Here is a 20323-nt window from a genome sequence, read left to right on the forward strand (position 1 = left end):
CCCCCACTCAAGACAATATAACACCCCAGTTCCATGTGAGCTTCTACCTCTAAGATCTCTTCATAGCTCTTAGTGTTACCTGACTGTAGTGTGTTATTCGCTTACGGAAGGTCTCTGATGGAACAGAAAGCAGAACAAAGTGCGTGTAAGCAGCGCCTCAGCTGTTTTCATGGAACATGGCGACTGTACCAGCACTTTCCATTTCAGAGAATCGACCTAAGGTCTTTGTCAATCCCATGTGTGCACGGCACCACATACGCCCTAATCATTTGAAGAAGGCACTACTGGCCCCTTTAAAGAAGGACTGAAGCAAAAAAAAAAAAAAAAAAAAAGGCATTTAAACCCATCTTGAGACTTGTAATATTAATCCTAGAACATAAGCAGAATCTTCATTTCCATGAAACTTTTGTAATGAGGATGAGGACCCAGCATCCACAGGACATTTGAAGGAGACATGTGAAGCAGGAGTGGGAAAATTAATATATAGATTAAACAGTGACTGCTGTGTGGAGTCGAGCAGTTGTTGCTGGTGTTTTTGTCCATCTTGCTGGACGGTGCTAATTGCCGAGCAGGGAGCTGGGGTTTGTGGTTACAGTGATCGTGAACAGGGCCTGGCCCTCGGGGGTCAGGAGGGCCCGCGTGTAGACGTCCTCTCACACGTCCAGGCTTACTCTCACCTCCCTTCCAAAAGGTCGTTCTGGAACCCCATCTGCTTGAATATCTTCCAAATGCAGGAGAACCAGGCTCCTTTCCTTTCCCTGCCCCATTTCCTCTGCTAATTCTGGTGCATTCCGGAGGGAGTAAAGCCCTTCCAGATGTCCCACTTGAAACGGGCTTATGCTTGTTGGAAGCTAAGACTTACATCATTTCCATTAGTGACCCGCTCTGCTGCGCCAACCAGCTTCCTCTGTGGCTCCGGGCCGTGGAGCCACCTGTCATGTCCGGCAGCCGTAGCGTCACCAGCGCAGAAGCCTGTTTGGGCCTGGCAGGCGCTGAAGTGGGGGGGGTCAAGGGGGTAGCGGAGGCCTCTTGCACACCTGAGGCCACACACCTGCTCTAGGAAGGCAGCTCTGGCAGGTCCAGGCAAAAACTGGCGTGTGGACCCATTGTCCTGGATTTCTCCAGTGTTCTGCGTGGACCAGGGATCCGTTCTTAATGCAGAATGTGAATGTGGGCAGCTAATTCAGTGGTCTAAGCAGGATCTGATGCCTCGTCCACTAGCCTGTGACCTTCATCCTCGAAAACAGTCTTTTCCCTCGAGCTGCACTGCACACTGACAGGAAGCCTCCCAGGTCCTCGCGCGGCTTGTACGGTGAATCCTGTGGATTTGGGGGCTCAGGTAGCCAGGCTGTCAGAGGACGGTGGGCATCTCAGCACATCGGGGAACGGCTGCTTTTAGTTTGAATCTCTGCCTCCTACAGTCTCGAGAACCTGGTAAATAAGTACCAGCCTTGATCCGTACGTACTGCCTGATCTTACTGAGTGAACGCCGCGCTGTGATTTCACCGAACGTGTATTTCTAGAAGTGAAACCATCTCAACTCCTTGGCTGAATCCTCTTTTGAAGGCTTCCAGTCCAGCATTTTGGGTCCTCACACCTTGATCCTGTCCACATTCCAGGTTTCAAGAGAAGCAAGCAAGTCAGCCTCTAGCCAATCACCCCCCTTCCTGCCCCGCTGCCGCCTCCAGTTCCTCCCCTGCCCATTCAGGTGTCCAGAGCTGGGGGACAGAATCACTCTCCTCTGTACGTGGTTGTCACCGCCATCAGGCCATGCATCTCTCTCCCCGTGCAGCCCCTGTCCCCATTCCCGTGCCCTTCAGAGGTCACCGCCATCATGCAGTTGATGCTGCTGTAGACACATCTGTGACCTTGGAAAATGCATCCTTGCACAGGTGAATCGTATGATCTACAGAGGAGGTATTATAGATTCTGGTTCCTATTTTTTTCCTCCCAGTCATCTCTGGTTTCGGAGCTGCTCGCACTGCTGGTGTGCATCTCATTCCCTCCTCGTGGCTCCTGCGTGGCGTGCCCTCCCACAGATCTGCCACGTTTTCTCCGTTGGCTTCCGTAGTGACATCATCGTCACCGCCTCCCGAACAATGCTGACATGCACATGCATGTCCTCCTCTGGCTTTGTGGGGGAGCCAGTGTGAGTTGTGCTCTCGGGATCGTGGGGCACGAGCACACCGCATCTCCCCAGACACAGAGCACTGCTCAGAGCGGTGGATGCAGCGCGTCCTGCCTCCACCGAGAAGGAGCCCGGCTGCTTCCCCGCGGTGCCGCAAGGCTCTCTTCGACTTTCCAGTTCAACTCTGACGCTGGCTGCATCCTTGTCGTTTAAATCAGCATTTCTTGGAGTTCTAGTGAACTTGGACTTGTCTTTCGATACTTCTTTGCCACCGGGACCTTTTCTTCTCGGAGTTCTGTTCATAATTTATGCAAATTTTTCTATTTTTTTTTCTTGCGGATCTCTTTAGATGATAATCCTTTGTCCCCTTTTTAGAGATGGCAGGTGTCTCCTGTCAGTTTTGCCAGGTGTCTTCTGTTGTGGGCAGATCCATCAAGGAGCAGACACTGCTCCATTCCTTTGTGATTTAGAAAAACATCATGCTTCAGGACGCCTCCTTCATCCCTGATTATCGAGAATACTTTCCAAGAGCTATTTCTAGTGGACTCGTGGTTGTTCCTCACATCTAGACCTTTATGGCTTACCGAGGGGAGCTCTGGGGCATTTGTTCTGTTTTTACGACAGAGAGGTATCGATCCAGCATTTTCTCTCTATAGAAAGCTTGTTTTTATAGCGCCATCTCCAGAATTTCCCATCTATTTTCCCCTAATTGGTGTCACTCAATCATAGGACAAGTTGTCGCATCCACGTGAATCTGCGGTAGGACCCTGATTCTGTTTCTCGAACAGCAGACACACTTGGGCTTCCAAAGTGCCAGGAATCCCTGGGCCCTCACACACCTAGTGCGTGCACGGACTCGAGGCATTTCTATCCAGAACTTCAAAGCTGAACATGCCTTTAAATATCACCTACTTCATGCTCTTATTTTTTCATATGAGTCTGAAATTTAGTGAGATCCAAGTCACCCTGGGCACGTGGCAGACGCAGGGCTGTGCCCCAGGTGTGTTCCAGAGCCGCCTGTGTTCTCCGAATGAGGCACAGCTGCCTCCCTCTTCAGGGGAGAAGCAGGTTGGTTTTTGGCCTCACTTTCTACTTTGGCCTGTTTTATGGGTTTTTAGTTAGTGATCAAATTTGTTGGTCTTTAGGTGTGGTTATTTTTCTTAACTATTGGGTGCACATGTTTTGTATTTTCTGATCTGTCCTCTTCCCCCCCTCCCCACCTTTCTTCCTTCCTCCCTGCCTCCCTTCCTCCCTTCTTACAAAAGGTGAATTACTGGTATGAGTAATCTGGCCAATCCAGGACCGCCTGGGGTCCTCTTGATGCTTTGCATTTTAATAGACGTTTCAGAAAAATTAATGTTACTCCTTCCCTGATGCATTATCTTTGGAGGCATTACAAAAATATGTGTCTCCAGGTGAGAGACACTCTCTCCATCACTGAGTGGAACAGAAATAAATGTCGTGGAACAGAAAGAATTATGTTTTAACCCACTCTCCTACTTGTGCTCTGCCCTGCCTTTTGCCTAAGTGTGGACCAGACCCTGTTCAGGCTCCTACGTCATGGCTTTGCTTGCCCTAGACACTGCTCCATCTATAAATATCCCAGTTCACGAAGTAGAAGCAGAAGAACTTGAATCGGCAGTAGCAACCTGAGGTGCGGAGGGAAAGGAGAGGGGAGGTTCGGTCCCTTGCGTCTGCTGTCTGCCGAGGGAGGAAGGCAGAAAAACCGCGGGCATGATCTTGCTGGTGCCATTCTAGCAGCGCACAACGAGGCGCCACTTCTGGAATAGCCACTTCTGGAATAGTAAAACGTGCTGAAGGAAGAGTCTCCCCAGTGTGCCGGCCGACCGCGAGCCCCTTGTTGTGGAGCATTGTGGCCATGGCTAACAAGGCACAAGGCCATTGGGGAAGGCAGTAGAGCCCACGTTTTACTATATCCTCCTGCTCAGGATGGCACAACTACATGCATGTGTAGCAGGCGTGTTGGGAGAGGGCCCGGCCGGTTGGAAGATAAGCACACTGAACATTTAGTGTGTGCTCTCCGTTTCCACTCTCTCGTCTGCCTCTGTCCCGGGAGCTGACAGTTGGAAGCGATAGGAAATCCTTTGATGAGATACTAATGTAGCATTAGTGGAATGGTGTTTGTTTTGTTTTGTTTTGTTTTTATTTTTTACTCTGGGCCTCCTAATGTGAATCTTCATCTTGTTCTTGGGTGTTTTATTTCCTAAATTTCTCTGTCGAAGATGGGCATAATGACCACTCAGAGTTACCAACCCACCTGCCTTTTTTGGCAGGTAGGTCCTCTAGCGAGATCTAGAAAGAAAGGGGCCAGAGAGATGAGGGGCACTGTTCAGATGCTTTTGTAAACGATGGCTAGTGGTTGGCTTAATTAGGATTGATTCCTAAGAAGAATGAGCTGAGTTTTTCTGGGGATCCACAGTCAGTGCAACCTGACTCCTAAACTAAGAAATTTTTCTCTTCCCAGCCAAGCCTTGCAGAGTTGCGGAGGAAGGCTCTTTTCAATTATAAAGAGGATTTATTTTTCTTTTTCTTTAAATGGGCAACCGTTCTTGGTTTCTGGATTGCAGAGGATTGTAAATGCTTGTCTGGCTGATGTGAAAGCATTCTCTCACTAAGCAACTTGCCCTTATGTCGTAGAGGTTACAGATGAAAAATGATTGAAATCCTATGAATGACTTGTCTGCTGCTTCTGAGTTTCTGGTGGATACATTGAAACTCAGTGCGTTTCCACGAGCAGTCTGAGAACAAATCAATACCTCAGACAGCAATACATTTTGGAAAGAGATTCTCCCTTAAAGCGGAAGTTGCATCTTACGAATTTGGTTGACTTACAATAATTAAATATTTGCGGTAGAAGAGGCCAGTTCTCTGACGAGACTCTGCAACCTGTGTGATAGACCTGGTTTTCGTAAAGAAAATACGGAATATCTTGGGGATACCCCAGGGTAGCCTTTTTTTCCTTTTAGATCTGTTGTTTATTTCTCACATGCATTTTTGGTTTTCAAGGGGATTGTCCATATTTGCACATTCAACTACATTTGAAATATGGCGGAATTTTGGCAACGTCTGCAACAGATTCCGAACTGACACTCTTCTACATACCACGTCTTTATTGGATGTTAACGCCTCTTTGAGAAAATCTTGATTTCTAGGCCTCTCCGTGTTGTTCTTCATCTCAGCCACCGGGGTCATAAGCCTTTTATTTTCTTCAAGCTCTGACCCAGGAGGGAGAGAGCATTCTCCAGAGATCAGTAATGAGGGAACACATACAAAACTCGAGGTTATGGGTTATTTGATTTTAGAAGGAGAATCAGAAACTACAGAAGTTGAAGAAAGGTGAGGCCAGATTGATCTTTCTAATGAAGTGTGTGTGTATTACACATACACACATGTGTATTCCTAGCTCTGATTTTACACACACACACACACACACACACACACACGTTTAATGGGAAGGACTAGAGCTGTTGGTTGAGCTACTATGGGTTCATCAGTTTTCCCACTGGTAATGGAAGTGTGGGATGCAAAATAGACCACACGTGTGGTTTTTTTGTTTTTCTTTACTGTTGTTGCTGCTTTATACATTTTTAATAACAAAGGAAGAAGGAGAGGTGGCGGGTGACCAGAGAAACACCTTTATGTTTATTTAAGGAGAAGGAATTCATGTGTCAATAAACTGGACAATAAGACTTATTCAGGGGAAAGTGCTGGTAATCGTCAGTGCTAACATAGGCATCTAGGAGGCAAGAGAAGTTCAGGCAACAAAAATTATTTACAGACAAAAGACCTGGCCAGTGCAATGAAATAATGATGGAGGTTAGTTTGGGAACTGAGACTTAATGAGAAACATTACATCACACACGTAGCCCATACCTGAAGCTTGGGCCCCGACTCCAAAAACACCTTATTGTCTTACTATCAGTATTTGGAAAGTCGGTGAACAGGGAAATGCAATTTTCAATTGCTCAGTGAATCAATATCTTCTTGTTTTAAAATAGAGATGGCTCTACCTTGCCTTCTAACCCCGAGACCTCGATGATTCCTGTCAAGGTAATACGAGCGCTTCGTTTCTCAGGCAATGTTTCCAAAAGGAAAAATCAACATTCTTTTCCACTCCCTGTTAAAGTGGCCTTTTTAGGTGTTTTAAATTCATTGAGAATACCATCATCAGCATCATCATTACCGTTAATATAATTATCATCACCACTAGATGGTGCGTGGGGAATTGGGGGCACCAATATGAGAGATTCGTTCTCCCGCATGCTACCACTAATTGGCTGGTAAGGGAATATAGCAATGTTTCCGAAGGTGGAAGAGGGGGGATGATAACATTCTATGGACTTTTCTCATTAATTAAAATTATGCTAAAGACAGAGTGGTGGGGATAGCAGTGGCAGGAGACGCAGTCTTCCATATGAGCACCCGTGCACACACACCGCCTACCCAAGTAGGGAGATGGTGTTGACGTGTCCTACATGTCCTGTCGCAGAAGCAGGTATCCCTTAGGTCAGAGTTGGGAAGGGCTTCCGCTGTCCTGGGAGAGCTGGATTCTAGAGACGCCTCATGAAACACGGCAGTCTGTGTTGACCTACGTGCCCATGTGCAGAATTGCCCGAGTTACGGTTGTGCCTTGGCTCTTCCCTCCGTCCCCCTCCTGTGCCGCCAGGCCAGGAACAGGAACATAAGAAAGGAAATCACGGTTTTGGACTTGTCAGTTGTCGTTTCCCAGGACCATTACTTGTTGATTTCTTCTTTCTTCTGGTGATTTGAATAGACATGAGGGAGTTTCTGCTGTCAAAAAATGTGCTGGCTTCTGGCTTCGTGGGTAGCATCTTGTGTCTGCTTCCTCTGGACTAAGAATACAAGAGGAAAGAATTATAGATGGTTCAATTAAAGTAGTAATTGGGCAAAAACAGCTCATAACAAATCCAATTCCGGGAAACGCTTCCATGCTTTGAATATTATGTTCCTCCCTATTTCTCCTGCTTATTTTTTTTTAACGTGATATAATAGTTCAATTAAGGATTCTCTGTGTCTCATTTGTCTTTCTAGTCCTGGTGCCTAGCAAAGGGCCTGGTGCACAGAACATACTGAGAGTAAAAAGGATAAGTCAAAGGAGAGTCAGTGAAGATCAGAAAGACCTCTAAAAAGGTTTTGAACCCAAAAATAGTCATTTCTTAATATCCACGGCATTAGAGGCCAATAGTATTTATGTAGAATACCAGGATAAAACAGATGTGAGGGGGCATTAATGAGAAAAACCCGACAGTGTCCCTAAATACACAACATGTTGAAGAAAACTCAGCCATTTTACATGTTATGTCAAATCTTTGGATAACACCAAATTGGGATTCATCGTAAGTCACTGGTGGCTATTTAAAACAGCTGACACTGTCAGCTCTACTCTCCTAGAGTCCTAATCACAGGAGGACTTGAGGTTAAAGCCCACGGCTGTAATTTCAGTACAAACACTGCTCTCTCGGTGGTGGGGGTCGATTTTGAAGAGCAGAGGTTTTTATCACGTGGTTGTCTGGTTGTAATGGGCTGGCAGAGGCCCTTTAATTCTTGGTGGAAATTTAAATGTATCCTAACATCTTAGACCTCACAAAAAATGTTTATACTCCGGAAAGAACATTGCCTTGTCTGAACACCCACAGCAGAAAATGCAGTCATCTTAGGAAGAGGCATATAATTGTAATCTCTGATCCACCAAAACATACAACCAACACCGCACAATCACTTGTTTTTGTAAGGTCATCAGTTCAATGGGCCAAGAACTTTGTGCATTTCTGTCTGTTTTGTATCCCCATTGAGTTCCCAACACACAGTGCATGGTGTCTGGCACATATTAGGATCTTAATCAGCGTGTTTGAACCGGTGAATCCAGATTCCGCGCGTAGAGAATAAAAGTGACCCTCCATAAGCGTGCAGAGATGTGCCCGTTGCAAATTGTCGAGGACTCCGGAGCCTGGCAAGTTGTCCAGATACTCGAGTATCTGCAGGTCAGCGAGCTAGAAACAGGGAGGTGTTTATGCACACAAAATTTTTTTTTCCTCTTCATTTTGATTGGTAACATTAATTCCGATCGAGTCATAAGCCACATACTCACAGACTTTCAGACTTTTAAAAGGATGTGTGTCTTTTTCTGCTTTTTATATCCAGCCCAGAAGCTGCACAGAGCCTGAGTCTACAGACGTTTAACCAGTTTTCATCAGCTTGTTGGAAAGGGGAAGGGAAGAGCGCATTGGGTCGTTAGGAATCCTTGCCCTTTCTGGTCTGGGGAAGAAAGTGCTTGCTGGTAGTAGGAGGGAGTTGTGTCCGTGCGTCACAGGGACCCATTATCCGTATGTGCTGAAGGGCTGTCAGATCTGAAGTAAATTTAGAGACCCGCTTGTCCCCTTAGCTGTTCATCACTGCTGATCGGCTCCAGTGGCAGACAGCAGTATTTTTAGAGAAGCAAATGATATGGAATTTCTTCATGTACAGAACATTAGCTTATCCCATTACTCAAAGCTACTCAGAAAGTCATAGCTGACACTTGACTGAGCTGCCAAGGAAAAACAATAGCCCTTGGAAACAAAATCCTGCAATGTGTGATGAAAATATATGTAGACTCAAATTACTGCTCGCCACTGTTCATCCAGTGTGGTGGTGCTAGTGATCCGTGGTATGAAACACGGACTTTTCACGGCAATCGATTCTATGAAAGTCTCTTCACCCTATCGTAGAGGGGAAAAACTGGTTGATTTTTCACATCTCCTGCCACTCTCCTTTGAAACCTATGGGACACTTCGGCTTTGACAACTGTTCCGTGGCGACGAAGCATGAAGAACCGTTATCCCTGTGGCAGCCAGCACGGTGCAAGGCTAGCCTGGTTTTCAAACGATGAATGCAGGGAAATAGCAAATGATTTTTTAAATAGTCATAATCCGCTGGGATGGTATTAGTAATTTCTAAGATAAAATCCTTCCAGTACTATAAATGAATGCATTTGAATTGCTTCCCCGCAAGAACCCTAGACGGCAGAAAGTTACAGATCATCCTTCAGAAGATCAAAAGACTTAGCCATATGAAGTTTTAACTAGCAGTAAATGGCCAGGTCTCTTCCAAAGAGATCGTTTTCAGCACTTTGTCTTTGAGACAGAACGGTTTTTAAGATGCAGAGATTTCGCTGATGAGTTGGATCAGCTTATTCTATGTGAAGTCTGTTTATTCACATATATGCCGTACGCATGAGACCTCGCAGGCCCGGGGCCTTACCCAGACTAACAGTCGGAGTCTGCCGTGTTAGCACTGCAGGAGGACTGGTGACCACGTTGGCTGGATAGGTTTCTTCCTTGGATCAACCCATGTTAATTATTTGGTAAGATCAGTCCACAGTTTTTCAGCTGTTGAAAGAAGAGTGAGCCTCAGGAACCCAGGGACTAGGTTGGATCTCAAGTAGTGAGAACAGACTGATGGTCACCAGAGAGGGGTGGGGGGGATGGGTTAAACAGGTGATGGGATTTAGAGACGCACTTGTTACGATGAGCCCCTGGTGATGTATGGGACTGTCGAATCACTATATTCTATACCTGAAACTAGTGTTACACTGTATGTTAACTACCTGGAATTTAAATAAAAACTTAAAAAAAATAGAACATTGTCCTTAAGTTCTACTTGTAAAAAATTTTTTTAAACTGAAAAATAAAGTCAGTGAGGAAAGAGGCCCTCGGTTCCCGCAGGTTCTATTATCACGCTCACTTGAAAGATAAGGAAACTGACATTCTTAATGTGAGAAACAGAAGCCTTTCTTGTAAGATCAGGAGCAAGACAAAGATGTTCACACACGCCACTTTTTTTCCAATAATTTTGGAAGTCCTAGCCGCAAATATCAGACAAGAAAAAGAAACAAGAGGCATCCACATTGGTAAGGAAGAAGTAAAATCGTCCTTATTTTACAGATGACCTGATACCACATATAAAAAACCCTGAAGACTCCACCAAGAACTATTAGAACTAGTAATGAACTCAGTAAACTTGAAGGTTACAAAATTAATATACAGAATTCTGTTTGCTTCTGTACACTAGTAATGAAGTAGCCAGAAGAGAAATTAAGAAAACAGTTCCACTGGTACCAAAAAGAATAAATGCCTAGGAATAAATTTAACCAAGGAAGTGAAAGACATGTACTCTGAAAATTATAAGACAGTGATGGAAGAAATTGAAGGTGACCCAAACAAATGGAAAGATTCACCATGCTCATGGATTGGAAGAATCGATGTTGTTAAAATGTTCGTACTACCCAAAGTATTCCATATGCTCAGTGCAACCACCATCAAAAGACCAGTGGCATTTTTCAAAGAATTAAAACAGCAAATCTTTAAATCTGTATGGAACCACAAAGATACCAGATAGCCAAAGCGATCTCGAGAAAGAACAAAGCTGGAGGTATCAAATCCCAGATTTCAAGAAATGCTATATAGCTGTAGTATTCAAATTAGTATGCTAATGGCACCAAAGCTGACACGTAGATGAGTGGAACAGGTTAGAGAGTCCAAAAATGAACCCACACTTATATGGTCCATCTCTGACAAAGGTGCTGGGAAAACTGGGCCCACTTTTTTTTACACCAGATAGAAAAATAAACTCAAAATGGATTAAAGACCTAAATATGAGACCCGAAACCATAAAACTCCTAACAGAAAACAGCCTATGGTGTCAGCCTTAAAGATACCACTTGTGTCCTCAGGCAAGGGAAACAAAATTTAAAAAAAGGAAAGAAAAGAAAAGAAAACCATTAGGACTATAGAAAAGCTTGTCCACAGTGAAGGAGATGATTGACAGAATGACAGAATTGACAAGGCAACCTACCAAATGGGAGAAGATAATGGCAGATGATAGATCAGGTTGGGGCACTAATGTCCAACATATGTAAAGACCTTATACAACTCAACACCAAGAAACCCCAAATTAAAAATCCAATTAAAAAACAGAAGACCTGGGCTCCTGGGTGGCTCAGTGGGTTAGGCCGCTGCCTTCGGCTCAGGTCATGATCTCAGAGTTCTGGGATCGAGCCCCGCATCGGGCTCTCTGCTCAGCGGGGAGCCTGCTTCCTCCTCTCTCTCTGCCTGCCTCTCTGCCTGCTTGTGATCTCTCTGTCAAATAAATAAAATCTTTAAAACAAACAAACAAACAAAAAAAACAGAAGACCTGAATAGACACTTTTTTCCAAAGGTGACATCCAGATGGCCAACAGACACATGAAAAAAATGCCCAGCATCACGCATCATCAGGAAATACAAATCCAAACCGTAATGAGATACCATCTCCCACCAGTCAGAATGGACAGTAGCAAAAAGACAAGAAACAGGGGTTGAGGAGGATGTGGAGAACAGGGAACCTTGTGCACTGTTGTTAGGAATGTAAATTGGTGCAGCCACTCTGGAAAACAGTGTGGAGGGTCCTCAGAAAATTAAAAATAGAAATACCATGTGGTCTTATAATTCTACTACTGGGCATTTATCAGAAGAAAACAAAAACACTGATTCAGAAAGGTACACGCTCCCCTCTGTTTATTGCAACATTCTTTACAGTAGCGAAGATTGGGAAACAACCTAAGTGTCCATCATAAGTGAAGGGGTAGAAGATGTGGCCTGTAGATATAGACACGCATATTCACAACGGAACATTACTCAGCCATGAAGAAGAATGAGGTATTTTGCCATTTGTGACAACGTGGAGGGGCCTCAAGAGTATTATGACAAGTGAAAAATGTCAGACAGAGGAAGGCGACGGATACCATAAGATTTCACTTATATGTGAAATCCAAAACAAAACAATCTCTTAAGTGCGGAGAAAAAAAAACTCATGGCTGCTAGAGGGGGGAGGGGGAAGGGATGGGTGAAATAGGTGAAGGGGATTAAGAGATGCAAACTTGCAGTTATACAATGAATAAGACAGAGAAATGAAAAGTACAGCATGGAGAATATAGTTGATAATATTGAAATAAGGTATGGTGACTGATGGGAATTACACTTATCATGGTGAGTATTGTGTGATGTATAGAATTGTCAAATCAGTATATTGTATCAAAAAGAAAAAAAAGATAAGGCAGCTCAGCCACGGAGAGTTGAGTAATTTGTCCAGGATCACACAGCTGGTAATGGCAGAACTTGGATTTGAATCTGAGTGGTCTGGCTCATGACTCCATGCTCAAACCACTGTGCTGGGCTTCCTCCCAGCAGTTGAAGGCATGATTTGTGAATCACACTGACAACCAGTGATCCTTTCTCTAAACATAATGTAGTTTCCCCCTTTATATCATCTCTCTTCACTGGCATCTTTTATAAAGACCATTAAGAGAGATTGTTGAGGGATGCCTGGGTGGCTCAGTTGGTTAGGCGGCTGCCTTCAGCTCAGGTCATGATCCCGGCGTCCTGGGATCGAGTCCCACATCAGGCTCCTTGCTGGGCAGGGAACCTGCTTCTCCCTCTGCCTCTGCCTGCCTCTCTGTCTGCCTGTGCTCGCTCGCTCTCTCTCCCTCTGTCCCTGACAAATAAATGAATAAATAATTAAAAAAAAAAAAAGAGAGATTGTTGAATGGGGTGGGTTGGTTTAGAAGAGCCTATGTTTGAATTCGGACATTCACTACCCATGTGGCTTTGGAAGAATCACCATTCCATGTACTCTCATCACCAAACGGGAAGAATGATATAAATCCTATCACCATCACAAAGTCAAAGTGCTCTGTAAAATGTAGAGCACTGTACGAATGGGTTAGGCATCGTTCAGAAAGACCAGTGGTCCTCCAATGTTGACAATGCCCAAAGGGTCCTCACTGTCTTCCTGTAGCTCTGGCTTACCTGTTCCTCCCTGCGCATGCCCTGGAATTCCCCTGTAGAGCTGGGTCTCCCTTGAGGTTGTGCTGGACAACTACTGGGGGTTTAGGTCTGACTATTTAATATTTAGGATAGAAACAAAGACGACAGATACGATGGGGTCAGGACGTGAATGTGATTCCTAGAACAGAGTCTCGACTCGAGGTGATGAATAACACATTTGCTCAGATATTTTTTAAAGTACCTGACTGTCCAGAGAGGATCCGCTTTGAGTGGCCCTGTCACTGACCCCAGGTGATGTGACATTGAACTTCCGAAGGGTCAGGTTTAGGTTAATAGCATTCATCTGAGCTTCTAGTTCTGACCGTGTAGGAGCTAACTCATGCATGCCCAACATCACGGGCCATGTCATGCCTCACAGCCTTTTTCTGTGCTGTCCTCTTATATGGTTGTTGTTTGTTTTGTTTGTTTTTTATAAGGCAAAATGTATTCAAAGCATTCTCCCTCAAAAGGCATTTTGCTCTAATGGCTGTGTAGAAATGTTTACTCTCTGAGTCTATGTTTTTAAAAAACAAAAGGGTAATCAGAAGCATTTAATTGTCTTAGATGCTCTCCAAATAGTAATTAAAAGCTATTTTTTTGTTCGGTTTTGCAGAAGTATAAGTATGTCTGTGAATTAAATAAGGCCCTGTGTCAGGCCTGATTTGCACAGCAAAGGTGAACTATTTCAGTAGTGCCAGAGCCCAGGGCTCCTCACCCAATTGCACAATGAGTAAACCCCCACTAACTGTGTTGCTTCCTCATCCCTGTTCTCAGTAGTCCTAAGCCAATGTGCAGAGTAATGTTCTCAGGATGTCCGTGCTTCTTGGTGCTTGTTTTCTTCGTAAGTGGCGTGCTCAGACACTTGGCATTCCCACAACTTTGAATAACAGGACTCAAAGATAGGTTACTTAGGTGGAAAAGTTAGTATATTCAATACCTGGTTCAAAACATTCCCATTTAATGGAAAAATCAAGGCATGGCTGCCTCCCATTTTTGCTTCAGGTCACAGCCAGTCACTGGAGAAGGTGAAGTCTTCAATTTTTGGATTCTTGGCCTTTGGTTTCCCCACCAATACAACAGGCTCGCATTTGGGTATCAGCAAAACAAAAGGTACAGAAGTACCTCAGCTCATCCTCTTCAAGGGAGAGAAAAATCAAAAGCCTGTGAGCGTGATTTTACAGCTCAGGAGGGATTTCTCTTGTCCTTGACGCATTTGAGCAAGAGACAAGGAGGTCAGCGAACCCCGATTCTATTTTGGTCCTGACCAGTGACTGGTGGCTTGACCTTTCTGAAGTCACTTAACTCCTCTGACAGTCTCTGTGAAATGACGATGGAGGCGCTCTGGTCCCCTGCCTGTCTCAGAGGGTGACTCCATAAAGAAAGGGGAGCAGAGTCACTGGGCAGAGTGGCCTGCCGAAGGCACGTTCCCGAGCCACCCGGTTGACCAGATACATAAACAAAGCCGAAGCCAGATGGGGACTAATGATTTCTCAATAAGGAGACCTACCAGGAAGGCGGTGTAACCTTGACACCCTGTCTCCGCGTGTTAACAACGGAGGTGTGATGGTCCAGAGGTACGATTTCTTTTTTTCCCTGAAACTTTACATTTCTTGAGTAAACCAGAACAGATTCATTGAAGAGTATTGGATACAACAGAGCAGTAATCCGAGCAGGTGAAATTCCATCAACGTCCTTCCTAAAACTCTGATTTTACCTCGTGGTCATCCATCTTTCCTGAGGAAGGGTCAGTGTGAACCCGCTACTTTAGAGAAAGCTTGGGAAATTCTTGTTTCCATCCAAATTGGTCTGCTCAGAAACCTTGCATTCCGACAGCTTTCAGTGATTCCAGATAGCAAGCTTAACTTTTTCATGAAAGCATGCGACAAGCGCTCTCGTGGACCTTTCCCTAGCATTTACAAGAATAGAGAAAATTTCTGTCGTAACATGAATCAAATTCATGGTTCCCTCTCACACAGCCTGTTCATTATTCTCTCCATTTCGGGAGGGAATATCATCTTCAGAAATGTCATGTTTGCGCTGTAGATCTTTAGTTTCTTTTTGTTGACAAAGTTAATATTTTAATATTTAAAAATCTTTTATACATTATAATTTGGAATTCAGAAACCCAGTAAAGAAATGGGCAAGGGATCCAAATAGGCTTTTCACAGAAAAATGCAAATTGCTCACAGACCCAAGCAGGCACCTCCGGCCTCGCTCTGTAACTGATCGGAGGACCTGGAACCCTTCATGGTCGGGAGGATGGCTCTGTCTTCGTCCGCGTCCCCGCTGCGCCATGTACTTGGCTGTGGGGTCTCCCCCTCCCCTTCTGTTCACTAAGGTGTCACTTGCATATGGCAGATCTCACTGAGTGTGTGGCTGATGCATTTTGGTAATCGTACACAATCCTGTAGGTCTCCCAGGGGCCACTGTGTTCCTTCCTTTGCCTTCGGTTTCCCAACAGTTGGTTTTTCAGACACACCCAGAACTGGACTGGAGGCAAGTACAGTGGTAATTCCCCAGGGGAAGGGGAGGTTCCTCCTAGTCCTCGAACATTCTTGGAGCACTTTCCCCAGGGGCAGGGAACGCGACTTCAGGGAGTCTCCCTACCAGGAAGTGCAGGCAGTTGCCAACAGGAAGGATGTGCATTTAGCCGTTAATTTACGCACTGAAGGGAAAGAGGATTCCTGGCTTCTGGTGCTGTGAGCAAATATTTCCCCAGGAGTTGACTTACCAGACGGCAAGACTGTCCCCATCCCGTGTGCTCCTGCCTTCCAGAAGCAGAAAGGAAAACTTTGCTGGGTTTTCTTCTTTGGTTCTTAATGTTCTAACGGGATTTCATTTCCGTTGTTGTTGTGGGGAAAGAAGAGGAAATTTACCGAGGGAAAAATCAGACTCCAAGCTTACTTTGTATTATTCGAAGACGCGCTAACCCCTGCCACGTCTAAAGCTGAGATTGCTGTAAGTCACAGCATCTCCGAAGACCCACCTCCCAGGACCAGCTTGCCCTGACGCTTTCCCAGAAGCCAAGGAACCATTCCAGAACGCTCCATTCAGCCGAGACTCCGAAAGAGCCTCTGCTGCCACCTTTCCTGCATCTGGGGCCTCTTGATTCATTCTCCAATGCCCTGTCCCAACCTCCAGTCCCTCCAAGCCCTCCATCTGCGATAGCGGTGTGGGCCCTTGATTTCCTAGATGAAGATCTGGAGAAGGGCCATAGTAGGACCCGCCGTAGGAGCACGAGAGGCAGCGCTCAGGCTCTTACAAACACTTGAGCGGTGCTCCTGTCTGACGCCTGCGGTCCTTGACATGCGGCGTGACTGCAGGTGCGGATCAGACGGCGCAGGGACTGGCCAACCCGTGCCTCTCAAATCGACGCCTACAAGCTGTAAATGGCCTCTGTCCATTTGAGGCGCCGAGAGCTGACAGGTAGTGGTTCAGCCTGTACATGTGCACAGTATCTGCGGTTTCCGTGACATAGACCCCCAGGTGTGTTCCTGCCGGGGACAGGAATCCCCAGCTTGGGCCCAGATCTGGCCCTAGAAGTTGACAAGTCCACACAACTGGACCTTTCAACCAAACACTATTTTGCAAATTCAGAAATAATGAAATTCCCACCAATTTCCAGGCATAGCAAACCAGTTTCTCCCTTGATGGGTCCAATTACATGGTTGGTGTAAAATTTTAAGACCTAGCTTAGTGTTTGCTGAGGCTAGCCACTCTCCCTGGGCTTGTGAATACCCAGCACATGTAATGTGTCTGAGTATCTGTAGGTCTGGACTATTTGTGTGAAATCGAACAGGCAGATTTTTCTAACGCCCAACCATTAAGCAGCATCTCTTTGGCAATACCCCTTTCTCCTTCCTCTCTGCTGCTGTCCCTCTCTCTGCCCCTCCCTTCCCTGACAAAGATTTGAGGCCCTGCTAAGCGCCGGACTGCATGCTCTGCTGGGGAAACAGGAACCAACGGAAACAAAGCCAGTTCATGCCCTCGTGGAGCCTGTGGTCCCATAGAGGAGACAGGTGTCAGCCAGACAATCACAGAAATAAGCGTAAATTATAACTGATCACTGGGATGAAGAAGTTGTGCCCACTGCTGAGAGGTTAGAGTCTTTCCTTGCTGTCTTTGACTCCAAGAAAAGAATGATCTTGGCTGTCTGTTTCTGAATGCAGGCCCCCCCCCCCACCCCCTGCAGGGCCTTTTGCAGACGAAGTCTTTTGGGAGGTCTCCTTCTGGGTACGTAGAGCCTAGTGTGCTGAGAGAAATGGTCTCAAGACTGGAGAGAATGGAGGTTTGTACGTCTGTCATGGAAAGTACTATATCTTTTACTGAGGAAACAGGCTCCTCAAGGAAGGGCTCATATAGATGGCGGAGGGTAGGGGAGGGGAGGGGCGTTGTCCTCCTTTTTATAATTTTATCTGTATTTGCCAGGTAGCCGCATAGCCTGGAATCATGGCCGAAGGGGAGCCCATCGTAAAAGGTCTGGCGTGCTTTAGCTCCAGGTGGTAAAGGCATCTCTCGGAGCTACCTTTGGTAGCTGTCCTGCCTTCCATCATATTTTTCAAGCGGCCCTTGAAAGGAACATAAATTTTTTTAAAAAGACACAGCACCATTCAGCACTTGAAGCAGGGTTTTACTGTCAGTGGGTCTGTGCAGCAAGGCCATGCCTGCATACCTTACTCAACTGGGTTTCTTTTTGTTTTATTTTCTTTTTTTCCAATAACGATGGTAACCATTAGAATAATACAAACCACCTACTAATCAGTATAGTAACCAAGGACATCTGCTTTACACAATACAGAGCCAAACTGAGAACACTTCTTTGATGTTCAGAAATTACCTGTTAGACAAAGTCAAAAAACCTAAAAGATAACATCAGTTGACTCTGTGCCTGTTTGCAGTCTGCTGAACCCTTCAGACTGTGACCGCAGAAACTCCCCAACTTGTGCTCATTCAGATTGTTCTTCAGGGACACCTGGGTGGCTCAGACAGTGAGCTTCCAACTCTTGGTTTAGGCTCAGGTCATGACATCAGGGTCTCGGGATGGAGCCTCACATGGGCCTCCACTGTCAGCGGGGGAGTCTGCTTGAGGGTTCTCTCTCTCTCTCCTTCTGTCCCTCCCCCACTTGCACTCGCTCGCTCTCTCTAAAATAAATAAATCCTTTTAAAAAAAAAGTCTTCAGAAAGTAATCCCTCCGTAGATAGTATTCCATAACCTTCCTGACTTGATAATGGAGGGAGCGGACCCTCCTTTTTCCCTCCTCCTGCATTTGCTCATTTAGAACCGGGAGGAATGGACCTCTTCAAACCAAGAAATCATGTGGAAAAAAATGGTCTCAGGCAGATCTACTCAACTTTACTTACGCATATCGGGTGTTGATGATGGCCAAGCTCACTGTGTAACAAAATAAGATTTTTGTCCTCAGGAAACTTACAGTCTTGGACACGCATCTGCAAAACCATTGTCAAGTGTGAATTTGCTGTCATGAAATAAATACTTTGTGCCTGGGAGCCGGGAGCAGGGGTCCTGATCCAGTGCAGGCTGGACGCAGGCGGGAGGGAAGCTCCCCAGAGGAGAAGGGAAAGCATCTCTCTGTCCTTAAAAGCCTGTAGTGTAGTTGCAATGTCTGGCGCCGAAATTTACAGGTTTGGGTGTCAGTCTTTCTCAAGTGGCCAAGAGGAAGAAGAAAAACAAGGGCAGATAAACTTGACCTTTGGAGTTGCCCCCATTTTCCGGGTCCCTCAGTCTCCAGCTGCAGATTTGTGGCATGAAAGCCACAGACGTGAAGGAAGGAGCCCTCTTCCACAACTGGAAAGATCCATGGTGTCCGAAGTGTTCTTGTGCTGTGGACATTCTGAAAGGCCACCATCAGGGGCATGAACGGGCAGTTCCTGAAGGCACAACCACACCACAGCACGCGTTTCCAAGGCTTGTGAGCCATGCTTTCTACCTTCAGGCCTTTTCTGAGAAGTCCTTTATGGTCAGCATTTCTGACACTGTTCCTGTTCTCATCATCGAGCTACTAAAGACACAAGTCGAAAAAGGGGTTTGAAAATAACAGGCCCCAGAACAGTCCGTCATGACTCTAAAAACTACATGGGAATCAGGGAGCCTGGGGGGGCCTGAGTTTGAGGCATCGGGGGGCAGGGAGAAGAGTGTGGTGGTGGTTCTCTGTAATGTTCCGTAGCGCTGCACAATTCTTGCTCTTCTCGGAGGACTGGCCATTCCTACCACATAGGACAGTGGCCAGTCTTCTGCAGGGATGAGGAATTGGCAGGTCCCAGTCCGTAAGCTCTTTTGACAGACCTTGACCTCTGGTGGAGGACGTCTAATGAAACTATGAGACATGGCATCATTATAAAGTTAACACATGTAGAAACGTGAGGATGTGTGTCCTCCCTCTCTCTCTTTCCCCCTCTCCCTCCTTCCCTTTTTCTCTCTCTTTCCCCTCTTTTCTCCTTCTCTCTCTCCCTCCCCCCCTTCCTTTCTCTTTCTCATCCCTTCCTCCCTCCCCCACCTTGTCTCTCAACCCTGAAAGGTGAGACTTATGTGTATATGCATACCTCCACACACTTACTGTGGCCATGCTTGTTGTTCTTAATGACTTCCCTGTGAAAGGAGATTGGATCCAACTGTTTTCGTGCCTCTTTGGGAAAGGATAATACCACCTAGCTTCTTTATACCTCCTAAAGATGGAATATTGCTCAGTTGAAAATAAATTGCAGTACAAATATGGATGTAATTCACTTGATGTTTTCGTATCTAAAACAAAAAAGGATTCAGCATTTTACAAATGTAACATTAAGTGACTCTTGAAAATTTTCTAAAACTTAGTGGCCATTTATTTCAGGCAAAGAGGAAATTTAGTAAAGCATTGTCCCCCACGTGTTCATTTATTCAACACGATTTGCTGATGCCTGCTCTGTGCCCATCGCTGCGAGAATTTCTATGTATATAGTGGCTCATACAACATTTTTCGTTCCTCTCATGGCGCTTACAACCTGTAATCACGTGAAAATTTTCAAAAGATGTTCAATGGATTCAAAATCCCTCTGATAGATATTCATAAATTCCTCTACTAATCACTTTCTGTAGCTTGTGGATGATGTAATACTTCCCTCTGACTCCCGTGCGCTCATTTTAAAGAAAAGCATGAGGTAGTTTCTTGTAGACCAGGATGGTGGAGGAAAGCACAGGCTGAATTTCTCTCTGGAAGCCACAGGTACATCCCATACAGGCACACAGCCAAATTTGCCTGCTGACCACAGGACATTGTTTGGTTGGTTGGTTGTTTTAAGATTTTTTATTTATTTG

The 20323-nt window shown here is 45.6% G+C and overlaps 1 protein-coding gene across 8 annotated transcripts in view; it reads left to right on the forward strand.

The window, feature by feature from the left end:
- Positions 1–20323, forward strand: part of CELF2 (CUGBP Elav-like family member 2) — a 508648-nt gene that overhangs the window by 296475 nt on the left and 191850 nt on the right. The gene's annotated exons all lie outside the window — the stretch shown is intronic.

The sequence above is a fragment of the Lutra lutra genome, chromosome 8, assembly GCF_902655055.1.
Source record: "Lutra lutra chromosome 8, mLutLut1.2, whole genome shotgun sequence".
NCBI lineage: Eukaryota > Metazoa > Chordata > Mammalia > Carnivora > Mustelidae > Lutra > Lutra lutra.